This window comes from Pezoporus occidentalis, unplaced genomic scaffold (genome assembly GCF_034315485.1).
Source record: "Pezoporus occidentalis ecotype Australia unplaced genomic scaffold, CSIRO_AGI_Poc_V1 ctg23, whole genome shotgun sequence".
Classification (NCBI taxonomy): Eukaryota; Metazoa; Chordata; class Aves; order Psittaciformes; family Psittacidae; genus Pezoporus; species Pezoporus occidentalis.
Genome location: NW_026914180.1, coordinates 10,297,356 through 10,310,073, shown reverse-complemented (window position 1 = coordinate 10,310,073; position 12,718 = coordinate 10,297,356).

Below are 12,718 nucleotides of genomic sequence, written 5' to 3'. Positions count from 1 at the left end.
AAGGAAGGAAGAGAGAGAGGAAGGAAGAGAGAGGAAGGAAGGAGGAGAGAGGAAGGAAGGAAGGGAGAGGAAGGAAGGGAGAGGAAGGAAGGAAGGGAGAGGAAGGAAGGGAGAGGAAGGAAGGGAGAGGAAGGAAGGGAGAGGAAGGAAGGGAGGAAGGAAGAGAGAGGAAGGAAGGAAGAGAGAGGAAGGAAGGAAGGGAGAGGAAGGAAGGGAGAGGAAGGAAGGGAGGGGAAGGAAGGGAGAGGAAGGAAGGAAGAGAGAGGAAGGAAGGGAGAGGAAGGAAGGAAGGGAGAGGAAGGAAGGAAGAGAGAGGAAGGAAGGGAGAGGAAGGAAGGAAGAGGGAGGAAGAAGGAAGAGAGAGGAAGGAAGGAAGGGAAGGAAGAGAAGGGAGAGGAAGAGAGGAAGAGAGAGGAAGGAAGGGAGAGGAAGGAAGAGAGAGGAAGGGAGGAAGGAAGAGAGAGGAAGGAAGAGAGAGAGAGAGGAAGGAAGGGAGAGGAAGGAGAGAGGAGAGGAAGGAAGAGAGAGGGAGAGAGAAGGAAGGAATGAGAGAGGAAGGAAGGGAGAGGAAGGAAGGGAGGGGAAGGAAGGGAGAGGAAGGAAGGAAGGGAGGAAGGAAGGGAGAGGAAGGAAGGAAGAGAGAGGAAGGAAGGGAGAGGAAGGAAGGAAGGGAGAGGAAGGAAGGAATGGAGAGGAAGGAAGGGAGAGGAAGGAAGGGAGGGGAAGGAAGGGAGAGGAAGGAAGGAAGGGAGGAAGGAAGGGAGAGGAAGGAAGGAAGAGAGAGGAAGGAAGGGAGAGGAAGGAAGAGAGAGGAAGGGAGGAAGGAAGAGAGAGGAAGGAGAGAGGAAGGAAGAGAGAGGAAGGAAGGAAGGGAGAGGAAGGAAGGGAGAGGAAGGAAGGAAGGGAGAGGAAGGAAGAGAGAGGAAGGAAGGAAGAGAGAGGAAGGAAGGGAGAGGAAGGAAGAGAGAGGAAGGGAGGAAGGAAGAGAGAGGAAGGAAGAGAGAGGAAGGAAGGGAGAGGAAGGAAGGAAGGGAGAGGAAGGAAGAGAGAGGAAGGAAGGAAGAGAGAGGAAGGATGGAAGGAAGGAAGAGAGAGGAAGGGAAGAAGGAAGGAAGGAAGGAAGGAAGGAAGGAAGGAAGGAAGGAAGGAAGGAAGGAAGGAAGGAAGGAAGGAAGGAAGGAAACCAAAAAACAAAGTAGAAGCTGAATTCCAAGTTTCAATCAGTTATAACCACTTTAACCTCTTGCCTCACACTCCTTGTCGAGTCACTTTATTTGTTCCCATCAGCATAATGGAAACCCATGACTCTCATCTCTTGTGAAATACACTTCAGACAGTGTCTAGGGAATGCATAATTTCCCATTATCAGCAGTTGCTCTCCATGTATCCCTCAGTTCAGACCAGAATAAGTATTATATCTGAAGTTAACAATGCAGAGAGATCCTCAGTGTAGTCTTTCAAGTTATTAAAATTATCTGTCCTTAAGTGATACATCGTTGTTGCAGTGATTATCTTTCTAGAAGGGATCATTAAAGAGGATATTAATTGCACATTATTTTATTTTAATGTCATTATTACAGTGGAGAACAGAGAATTTATTACTGCTTGTAGTATTTAGGATAATAAAGAAATGCATATCTAAAAATAGGAAAGTAGAGTAGTTGAAAAGACTGTTCTTTGACTTCTGTCTTCTGTACTGCCTTTAATAGCCTGATGTTCAACTGATAGAGAAGTAATTTTACAATGTAATGCTCTTACATTGTAACTGAGTTGCTAAAATGTTCTGCAAATTAGATGTTCTCTGTTCAAAGTCATAGCATGAACTCTTGGCCTGTGATGCACAGCTATGCCAGTTCTGAAAAAAGTTCATCAAGGAAGAAATCTGATTGGGAAGTATGAACTGTATCTCTACAATTAAAATTACCCAGCACCCATGCAGCTAGAATTACAATCACAATTTACTTCACTAGCTTTTGCCTTCTCCCACTTTTCCGTCTATTTTCATCCATTTGTGTTTGACAGGCAGGACGCCCAAGTGATCTCCACAACTATAATTTATGGGAGTACACATACACTGCTAAATCCAAAGACTTTTTACGATCTTGTGCCATTCACAACATGGAAATGCCAGGAGGTGGAGAGCTGTCTCTAATTCAGGTTCTGCAGCTAAAACTTCAAGTCGAGTAGCAGATTATCTTTGAAAAGCCTTCACTGATGAACACTTTACAGCATGAAGATGATGTCAGATTCTGAGCTTTTCTTTGGAAACTGAAGTTTATTACAGTGCCCTCCAGAAAGATGGGGGTCAGCAATCAGAAGTAAGTCCTTTTGCTTCTGGCTTTCATACTAGAAGCTGGGAATCAGCTCAGTTTAAGTATTGTCCCACACTGCTTCTGACACCAAATTCTGTACAATTTTGCCCTGGTTTTGGAGTTTATGCATAGACATCATAAGAGCAGTTCAGCTGGGGCGCCAGTGTACAGCTTCAAGGACTTTTCCATCTCTACAGAGCTGCCCACTGCATCCCTGCGTCTTGCAGGCCCTGCCAATACAAACTGGGCACCTTAAACATGCAGTACATCTGTTGAGTCATGAGAGGTTAGTAGATCAGTTGAAAGGAATCCTATGATGAAGGGTTACATTGAGAAACTGTTGCAAAGCTAAGGCCACCTTGCAGAGCAACCCTTTGGTAGTACCTGATACAACTGCAGGTATGCCTCTGTGTCTTCAAAGTTAACTATAGATAAATTTATTTGCACTGGAGAATCAGCAGGATCTTCTTGAAACTAGACTATATAAAGCATATCATAAGGGTATGGGTGCCTCAGTCAGCACCTGACAGAAAGCCTCACCTAGCATCTCAGTGTGGACTGAGATCCCTTGGTTGAGTCTCCCATGCAATTTGGCACACCACCATGCAATGTGCATGTAAGTGTGTGCAGGAATTAAGTTTGTAAAGAGAAAGTGCTAGTGAGTGTCAGCTACTTCCGTTTTTGCCAGCCTCTTTATATTCTGTCTCTCTCAACACCAGGAGGTCTCATGGTATAGGAGGCTGTGGTTTTCCAGTACACCGGCTCCACGCACATGGGGCTGCCGCAGCTGCCACTATGCATCTCCAATGCAGCAAGGTACAGCCTCCATACCCGACCCTGGAGTGCCACTTCCACCATTTCCAGGACCTTTGGCAAAGTGTGTGACCCAACCCATGGTAAGTTCATTTTCCAGAGGGGATTTTGGCCCCTTGCTTTGGTGTGGCCTTGGCAGTAGCTCTTATACTGACAATGTTTTCTGTCCGTCCAGAGCCATCTCTTCTTGCTCTTCACTTAACAGAGCTCAGGTGATTATTTGGAGGAAGGCAGTTCGCATTTGTACTTTGGGACCTGGCAATTTGAAGTGAATGCTCCCAGGAGGGGTGGTAGTGGTGGTGAAATGCAGTGTGTGGGTCACAGAAAACTGAGGAAACCCTGCTTTGCTTGCAGCCATAGGCCTTCTGCACATGGCCAGGCTTATATCTGTGAGAAAAACCTTTGCAAAAGCTGCTTCAGATAGTCGATACAAACTCAAGCACAGAATCATAGACTCAGAGAATCAGCCTGGTTAGAAAAGACCTTTAAGATAATCGAGTCTAACCCTTACTCCAGGACTGCCAAGGACACCACTAACCATGTCACTAAGCGCCTCATCTACACGTTTTTTGAACTCTTCCAGGGACGGTGCTTCTTGAAGTAGGCCAACAGGCTTTACTGGCAGAAAAACCTTCCCGGAGTCAGGACAGCAAACATGAGTGTGTTTTTGAAAGCTCTTTTTAATGTATCTTCCCATTAGAATGAGTTTGCCTTTCTCTTAGGTCTATGTCAGCTGTGCAAGTGCTCAGGGCAGGCAGCTGTCAGTCTTGCTTTGGAGACTGATCCTAAGGAACAGAGGGAACTTTGTCCTGAAGATTCGTGTTTTACTTAGGTCCAAGGACATGGTGGTTTTAGTCTGAAGAGGTCTACACCTGGGAAGACTTTTCATTACTTTGTTTTCCTTTAGAAAAATAATAACTGTGGTTTGCTGTCAGGTGCCAAGTTCCCTTAAATCCTAGTGCACACCAGGAGACAGAACCCCATCTGTCAAACGCCCACTGATGGCCATGAGAAATGGAGAACTCGTGGGTGTTTTTCAGAAAGTGAGAGCTTCCTCTTGGCTGACAGTCCTGAGTGAATAAGGACAGGAAGCTTTGCAGCCCACAGATCTGGTGGGCATCCAAGTCTGGTCCCTGGGCCAGGCACTCCTGTTGCCTTCCTTCTCCCTTCTGCCACAAGACATTGCTGAGATGCGGCTGGGCTCAACCAGGGCTTTGAGAGAGGGTAGGGGGCTGCATCCACACAAAGCGCCAGGGCTAGGACAGTTCTCAGACAATGTCTGAAAATGCCAGACTTGGGGATAGGTCCTCCATTCCTCGTAGTTCTTTGCTCTTTATCAGTACTCAGCTAGATTAGTTAATACAACTTGTGTGTCAGGGAACATTGGGTTGAATCATGCTACTATTTTATTTGAACATATTTGCTGCTCTCTAGAGGAGCTGATGGAACTTGCATGGTTTAAGGATACACGGTTATGCAGTTTAAGTGGTCCTGAAATGAAGAAAACTAAAGAAAAGAAGCAAACCAAAGTAGGAAAAAAAGAAGCTTCCCTAAAATTTTGCCAGGAAATGAAGCAGCAGTAAAATAAATTTTAGAGTAAAGAACAGAGAAGCAACAAGGTAGAAGGTGGCACATAGGTATCATTATAGATGAGGGGGACTGCCTAAAGAGCTAATACTAAAATAAGACCTTTTCAATAAATTATGGTTACCCTGAATAACTTATGATTATACTAATCAAGGGCCTTGTCAAGAATAACCCCTCCTAAATCCTTAGCAGACAATGTGCAGAGTGCTTTTAAGGGGGTCAAAGAGGTGAGATTAGTGGCTAAGAAACAACCTTTCTATCAAACAATCAAAAATATAAATTGTACCAGCTTTACAAAAACATGATAGACCCCAGCAAAGACAATATTGAAATCTTGCGCAGAGACGTGACTCATGATAAATAGAATCACCAGCCTCTCTTGGCAGGGTTCAGCTCAAGATTAAGTCACTTTGTCACATAGCTGTGAGGTAAGTGTCCAAACTTCCATCACTCTCTGATGAGATCTGGTCAAATCCAGATATGGGCTCCAATCAATTGCCCACAAAATGCATCTCATGTTATTAGAGCTACCAGAAGGTAATTGAGGTATTCACCTGGGGCTTTCAGACATGACAGAAAATTACAGGAGACACATGCTCTTTTGGAAAGGCAGGTAAAAACTGGGAAGGAGTCTCCAGGACCACCTGAAACCTGTGTCTGAGCAATCGAATTAAGGCCCAGATATTTACTCTAGAGGGAATGGACTCATCTGCCAGGACGCACTGACTACGTTACTAATACTCTATTGACTACAACAGGAATTTATGTATTAGCCTACCTCAAAAAACATACCCTAACCATATTTTGATCCATACTTGTATTTAGATGTCTTAGTCTTGAGCTGAACCTCAGCCTTCACCTAATCATGGGACTTGCAAAAGGGGGGGGGGGGGGGGGGCGCAGAAGGAGGAGGAAGAAGAAGTTAAAGTATGAAAATATCAAGAAATATTTAAGCAATTATCACAGCTGAAGTACTACCGTAAAGGATGTCACCTTTCACCAAATGTGATAGTGGTTTTGCTCAACAAAAGAGACAGAGAAAGCAAAGTCAGGAAAACAGTAATTGTTATTGACCTGGAATACCATATGATGTCAAACATTTTCGTGGTATGATTCTTTAGAAAAAGAGCAGGAAAATCAAACACTGGTCACACCTTTCATAGGTTTCAGAAAGACACCTTGCAAGTCACCACTGCAACACTCTGAAACCTTCTAAAATGCCAAAAGAAAAATGGGCACTAAAGTCTTTCACAAGTACAGTCAATATGGCCACGCAGCTGTAGACTGAGCTCTGTGTTTATTGTTACTAACAACTTAATTGAGAGAACTGCAAAAAATGAAGCACTGTAGTTCTGCAGGAACATGCTAGGAGATGTAAATGCATAGCTGGACCAATGCTTCAATAGAAAGAAAAAGACTGCCCAGTGTTGACAGAGATATATGATTTCTTATTACCAGAAAACACAGCACATCAGAATCAGCAACCTCAGCCACCACTTTAAAAGACAAGATATTTAGAGGTAGATACGTTGCGTTTTAGGAGACGTTAAATAGTTTGTTCTGCCAAGTGTTTGTGACACCTGACTGGAAATGAAAACAACTACTATCTCACTTTTCTCAAAGACAGAATACAATATTACTTAATGTAAAATAATATATCCCTTTTCTTCCAAGAGACTGTCATTATCTATGTAATACCTTATATTCACTATCTTCCATAATTTAGTTGGGATGAAACCAATGGAGGGTCTATGAAAGTTTCTCTGTGAACATTATTCACATTCAACTTCCACAGATTTTTTCACTGTTGGCTTTTGCACCTTACAGAAAATTCTACCCTGAATACTTCTACCCAGGATAATTCTCCATTACCTTCTTCTAAGACATGCAGAAATACATACATGATTTTTATTCTCATCTATTCTATTTTCCCAAAAGGAATAATGTTTGACAGCACTGTACAAATTCATGAGTTAAACCCTAATTCAGAAAAGCAGTCTTGTTCAAGAAAACATTTACGCATATGCTTATTTTAAGCATCTTGTAAAATCTCATTGAAATCAATAGGACTTTGGCATGCACTTAAATAGTCCTTACCACCCGACATGCTTATGATCCACTTCTATTCAAGAAAGCAATCAAGCACAAGTTTCTGAATCAGGATCTAAAGGTATTCTGTGAAAACCATTTCTATTCCAAGCTCTACTAATAAATTAGGGGTTTTGTGATTTTGCTTTTTTTTTCATTAAGAATGTATAACGTGAATGTGCTTTGCTTCATTTTAAGCTTGCAAAGGCCCATTTTATATACTGCTTGTTAAATCAGATTCTAATGATTCTTTCCCTCATGCAAATCTTTCCTCTCATTCATGGATTGTATTTAAATTCTGCTCAGCTTGCATTCATGATGCCTTGTCAGTGATTTGCATTGCTCTGATGCGTTTGCCCTGGTTGCACCCCTCACTCACTTTGGCTTGAGAACATAGAAGCCATAAATAACTCTTTAGCTGCTAAAAACAACACACACAATTCTTGTACACTAATGAGCTGGAGGATGGCAGCAGTGAAGCTCCTTGTGGGTCTCTGCAGTTTCCCAGTCTCACTATTCCTAATGCCCTGCTCCATATCCTGTAAAACTGTGACTTTCCACATTGTTATAGGCAAAACTTCTCTTCACCGGAGTTTTGTGAAAAACTCCAGCTTAAAAAAGAAACCACAGTGGTAAAAGTGTTTTCTGCACAGCAGGCTTGGGGAAGGAAAGCAGCGCAGCTCCCCGCCGAGGGGCTGCTCTGGGCTCTGAGCAGCGCTGGGAGGCCCCATCTCCAGATGGCAGCAATGTACAGAATGTACAGAACACGTGCCGCCCCAAAGCTGCACGTTCTCTAGCTGGATGGGAAGCGTTTCCCCTTCCTTTCCCTTCCCCAAAAGTCAGATTTAGTTTTGTTCCCACTCTACTTTTGGACAGAAAGCCAAGGTAAATAATTTGTTTCTTAAGCCAGATTGCCACATATTCTGATTTACATCAAAAGAGACTGTTATATTGCAACCGCTGAGAAATGACGAGGGTTTCATGTCTAACGGGCATTTTGAATCAAGCCAGCTCATCCCATGAGAATTATTCTTTCTGATTCCAGAAGATGTGAAAATGGGGCATTCTAGTTATAGGTGTATTTTCTGCCAAAAAGTCAAGTAAAAAAAAAATAATTGAGACTTAACTCTTCTTTAAATAATGCTCAGTATAATTAACAACGACACATTTTTGGAGGAAAGAATAGTTAGATAATGCATTTAAAACACACATAAAAGCATTTAACAAGTCACATCAGGCAAAAAAACTGGGAAAAAAACCTGGGTTTTTTTTTTTTTTTCAACATATTAAAAATATCAGCTAGTATCAAGACAGAGATAGTCCAGCTTTCTCCTTTACGCTATATTGGGTATGTACAGTGGTGTTCCCAGGTCTTTCTGATTAAATTTGTATTTTCCTGAGAAGCTGTGTTTAAAAAAGAACACCCTAGCACTGTGGTTTTCTCTAATTGCAGTGATAGTAACCCCTGCCTGGCAGATGACATTGGTAGGTATGTGCAAGGTCCCTGTGCAGTGGGCTGGTCCATGAGGTGTGCTGACCCCAGCACATTCAGCTGGGACCCTATGGGCACACCCATGCTGCAGCCTTACCATCTACGAAGAAGAGAGGGGATACCGAGAAAAGTGCTGCAAGCATCCTCTTACAGAAAGAGGGCAGTGGGCTATCTGTCTGAAAGAGATGTCTTGCCTGATCCAACTACAAAACTCTTGTAAACCCTCTTTTCCACACCTACCCGTCTTAGAGAATGGGAAGAATGAGTAATTCTTTCTCCAGTCTTTTAAAAGCCAATTTAACTTCAGACTATCAGCCCACATAGCCCAGGTTTGGCTAGGTAAGCCTAACATGATGGCCTTACTCTGGTCTGTCTCTTTTCACCTAACTAACTCCCTCAAATGTCTTTGGTGAAGAGGACCACATCTCCCACCCAGGCCCCAGGTAAGTGCTAGAGTGCTTCATAAGCCGTAAAGGCAGTGTGGTGTGTTTGGTGTCTGAGAGTGCCAGCTTCACTGAAAACTGGTAATAGATCTGGTGCTGTGCCTGGGAAACTGCATGCACCCTGAGCATGTGGGACTGTGGCTTTTTGGGAAAGCTGGTGAAGGGAAATTGGTGGGGAGGGTATAGGTGTGAAGAAGTGCTTGTAAAATAAAGTGTTATTGAAAATACAGAATGGAGATGGCAAATCCAGGTTCTTGCCCTAGACCTGCACTTAAGTTTTGTTAGCCTAGGTATTATCACTGCAATTTTTGTCTCCCAAGAAGAAATTTGATTTTTAATTCACGAGTGAATGTAAAGTGTTTTGAGATCATAGATAAGAGACAGACAGGAGTAAAAATGTATTACCTCAGCCTTCAAAAAGCTTGGTTCATCATTTGACCTTAGGTATTAGTTTCTGAAGTGATTTGACTATTCTTAGTCAACTCAAATTATGGCTCCACATCTTAATACCAGACACTAGTCATTTCCATACCAGAATAGCTTTTATCATGTGTGATCCTTTCTGTTGAACTAGGGAAATTAACATACCTGATTACAGTAATGATGGGCATTTATAAAAGCTTACATAAATAGAGCTGTCTGAAAATTCTAATTGAGTTCTTTTAAAGGCTGCCTAGAGCTCATCATGACCACATGCAGGGTGTCTGCCCTGTTTAGTATTTCTTCCTGGACCACCACCTGTAAATCACTTCCTTTATTCTCCTTAGGCTCAAGCTGTTGTTTTCAGGGAGACCTTTGTTGCTGAGCCTCTAATTCTGGGAAGAGGTGTGTTATCTTTTCTATACCATCCCATGTTGGTATGTAGGGCAAAAACAGAGGGAACATGGCGAGGATGAGCAATGGAGACAGTTTGTTCCTCAATTCCCTGTTAGGACAGAACCTAGGCTGGTCACAGTGGGTGGAATAAGTGTGTGCCTCAAGACACACAGGCCCTGTGGCTCTGAAATGGGGTGCAGGAGCAGGGCATGCTGCAGGCAGGTTGTAACAGGCATTTTGGAAACCGGCTGTGATTCTACAAGCTGGTTTGACAGGCCCACATTGAGCTTTCCTCCAGCATGATCCTGACTGCAGGTGAACTTTTACTCCAAGAGCATCTTTCATCATTTTTCAGCATCCATTACCACCAGTTCGCTTTTTCCCTGTATATAGGTGGCCTGTCTATCCTATTTAAAATTCCATGTCTTTATCAGTGAAGACAGTTAACTGGGCAGGTTAGGTTTGGCTTTTGTACTGCATGTAGTGCTTCTGAAAGAAGTACGTGGAGCAGAGTCACTGAGATCAAGCACTAGTTGTATTGAAGTTTTCATATTTCAAAGTAGACCTGGGATTCTTCCAAGGACTCTGGTATTTTTTTTCTCAGCTCCTGATTCCTTTCTAAATCTGGGCATCGTGCTTTGGCTCCCAGCACTGGTTTCTTCTTGTGAAAACCTGCTGTAGATATTTCCTACAAGCCACCTTCCGATGTCTAGTGAGGTGTCTGCGCGGGTGAATCTGGAAAGAGCTTGGGCTCTGAAGCTGGGGTGAAGCACGATGCATGCAGAGATGACCCTGCCTCCAGCTCTTCTACCCAACCTGGGAGACCTTTTAGGACTAGTCAAGCACATTTGAAGAACTCTTTAACAGGTAAGCACCTCTATAGTTTGATTTTAAAATACTGTGTAAGAAAGGAGGAAAAAAGACTCCTTGTGTGCCTTAGCCTTCACAGCCTTCCCAGGAAGCCTGGTCATATTCATATTATTTCAATATATAGTGATTTCCCAATTCCTCCCTGTCTGAAGTTCCTTCCCTTCCATGATTGATTATCAAAGCTCCAGGGAAGCTTTTCCCACACAGGGAAAACTTTGGAGCAGGTTAGGTTGCAGGACAATGCCAGGTAGCTCCCAGGGGCGCAGCAGCACGGCACAGGGGAGATGCAGTGTCCCTCCTGAAGCTCCTGCACTGCTCTGCCTCTTTTTAAAAGGCTCGCTGGCAGCTGGGCCAGCTCCTTTGGAGGCTGCAGGATTATTCAGTCATTACAGCAGGAGGAGAATAATCCATTGGATTTCCTTTTGAAAAGCAGGAACATGTAAAGCCAGGAGGGGTCATGGAAAGAAAAGGAACGCTCTAAAGGTATGTTGCTTACTAAAGAAAGAAGTCCCAAACCATGTTTCTCTGCTAGCTTAGTCACTCTCTTGAACAGCACAATTAAGCCTTTCTGTGAGCTGCAGGAGGCTCCCAGTTGCCATTTATCCAGCTCTCCAAACTTTGCTACAGCCTGCGCTCTGAAGCCACCTTGGTGACACTAAAGCTTGCCCCCTCAGCTCTTCAGACCCAGTGTGGCTGCTGGGTGCATGGCTGCTGTCAACCAGTGAGACTGTGCCAGCAGAGATGACGGGAACACTCTTGCTCTGCAGGCCACAGGGTCTGCTGGGACCAGTTTTAGCAGCTGTCTGGCAAATTTAGGGAGATGGCAGTTTGTCATCAGACCCTGAAAGTTGACATGTAACTTCTACCAATTTACAGAGAGTTTTTGGATCTTCATAGCAAATTTATCTGATAATGTGAAGGTCTATGTAGCTGTAGTTTTATTTCTTGTATACCTACGTGCCTCGCTGTTGGGTTTCCTGATTATTTTCTTTTTTCCCTAGACACAAACTTTATGTAGATTCACAAAAATCTGCACTTACAAATTAAATTCTGTAGTACCCTTTCTCCAGTTTTCTTTCTAGTGATTCCGATTTTATCCCATTTTTATCTGTGTACCCTTTGCATTATTACTCAGTCACTTCCAAAGCAGACATCTTGTTGACCTAGCTAGCAATGAGACCTCTTTCCTGCCTAAGTCCACCTGCAGCACCTCTCAGATCACTCCAGGGTACATTAAGAAACACAGGGCTACTTCCTGTCTTTTACTAGAAGTGCTTTTATCTCAGCACTAGCAACCTGAACCATCAGTCTGCGATAGACTTACCTTAAACTCTCAGAGAAGAGTTGTGGCTATACCTGTCGTGTTGCTTGCTAGAATCCGCTGGAGGGGAAGGAACACAAAGCTTTATCTGAAGAAGTGACTGTGCTTCCATACGTGTGGCTTCTCCTCTACCTTAGCCCCACTGACAGCGGGGAGAATTGCCATGTTGATTTAAATGTTTCAACGACTGTTACAAAATGTTTCAAGCAAGACAGGAAAACACAAAGGCCTTTTCAACTTACAGGAATGTCAATATTCTGATCCTTGCCAACTGGTGTATAAATAGGCATGATGCATAAATCCCAGTGGAACATCCTTTGCATCTGAGAAATTAAAATCATTTTTCCCTCTAAGGAACTAGAGATTGGCATTTTAAATTCCTCCTTTTCATGATCCTGGTAACTTCGTAGAAGTGGAGGAGTCTATTAAGTTACAGGTTCTTTGAAAGGGAAACCAAAAATCAGTGAGTGCTCAATGGAATTAGGTTTTTCCCACAAATCACGACCGATATCTATGTCATTAGTAGGGTAGCTGCCCAACTCTTACCATGATTGACAGGTTAATAAGGGACCTGGGGCTATCTTTTCACTGCTAGCACACAACCTAACCAATTGCTTTTAAATGATTGCCAATTCGACAGAATATAAGAAGGCATGAGAATATCTGGAATAATGTCTAATGCAGCTTCTACTCCTGGTATTCTGAGCGATGCCATTTTAAAAAACAGATTAGAATGTAGTTAATAGATCTTAAAAAAAATTTTAGGCACTTAGTTTTTAAAGAAAATCTTGTAGTTGTTCTTTGGTTCAATTAGGAGCAAAAGAGAAGGGAGTTTTGTAATGCAATTGTCCTGTAAAGGAAAATGTTTTAAATTGGGGAGATTATGTGAGCAGACCACCTGTAGGGCATTCATAGCTCTTTTCTATAATGCTCCAAGCCATGCCTTGCTGCCTGCAGTCTGGCTAACAATGCAGGG